The sequence below is a fragment of the Buceros rhinoceros genome, unplaced genomic scaffold (genome assembly GCF_000710305.1).
Source record: "Buceros rhinoceros silvestris isolate BGI_N320 unplaced genomic scaffold, ASM71030v1 scaffold42858, whole genome shotgun sequence".
NCBI classification, from domain to species: Eukaryota; Metazoa; Chordata; class Aves; order Bucerotiformes; family Bucerotidae; genus Buceros; species Buceros rhinoceros.
The window spans coordinates 7,931-8,935 of record NW_010427073.1 but is presented as its reverse complement, the minus strand read 5'-3'; the positions used below and the strand labels follow the sequence as shown (position 1 = coordinate 8,935).

General features: G+C 53.8%; 1 protein-coding gene across 1 annotated transcript in view; it reads right to left on the bottom strand.

Annotated features, from left to right (window-relative positions):
- LOC104498372 (nuclear receptor coactivator 6-like) overlaps positions 1 to 1,005 on the bottom strand; it is a gene marked incomplete at its 5' end in the record, with an annotated part of 8,635 nt that overhangs the window by 604 nt on the left and 7,026 nt on the right. The gene's annotated exons all lie outside the window — the stretch shown is intronic.

Below are 1,005 nucleotides of genomic sequence, written 5' to 3'. Positions count from 1 at the left end.
GGGCTCTTCACAGACCTGGCGCTGTGGCCCCGGTGCCCTGGCCGCGGCGGCCAGCAGCAACCCAGCGCCACTCTGTCTCCTTTCCTCAGACGCTATTTCTGAGCGTTGAGAGTTTAACACTTACAAAGTCCTAATGTAAAGCCTCAAAAAAAAGAGGTGCCTGTTTTTAACTGTTCTTCCAGCCAGCTCCCCCTGGGCCACCAGGCGCTCAGCTGCCCCCCAGGAAGGGTTTCTATGGAACAGCAGCTCGGTGCCGGGCACTTGCTGCCTCGGCCAGACCCCGGCACCACAGAGAGGGCGTTATAAACCGCACGGAGGGAGGTACTGTGTGCCTGCCCCACAAGGTCAGGATCGGGCTGGCTGAGTACCTTTGGTCGCGGGCTCTTGCTGCCCCGGCCAGACCCCGGCACCACAGAGAGGGCGTTATAAACCGCACGGAGGGAGGTACTGTGTGCCTGCCACACAAGGTAAGGATCGGGCTGGCTGAGTCCCTGGCATGTCAGGTCACTGGAAAATGCGTCTCTTTGGTGGACACTGCGATTCCCAGCAAACGGCTGATGCAGAGAGATACCGACACCCCAGCGCACCCAGAGAACAACCAGAAGCATTTGCAGATGCTCCAGGGAAAGCAGGTGACATTTCCGGAGCACTTACCAAGGCACTAAGTTTCCATTTCAAAACACAACCAGCAAGGACCAAGGTATTTGCATCTTTAGATTTTTAAAAACGTGATTTTAAATATTGGCAAAGTATCTCTGGCTCTTTGCAGTGTTCCCCAAAAGCTTTAGAGCTGCTTGTAGAGTCAAGAGGGGAAGAATGTCCAAGATATCTAAAACTGGACAAGCAATGGTACGACTCCATGGCTGGTCAGCGTGGAATTAAAATGAGAAAATCAACATCTCAAAATCCACCAAACGCGAAGCTGCAGGAAACGCTGAAACAGCCCTTGCTGCAGAGGTGCTTGAAAAGGGACAGGACCCACACAGCACCAGTGTTCAGAAACGG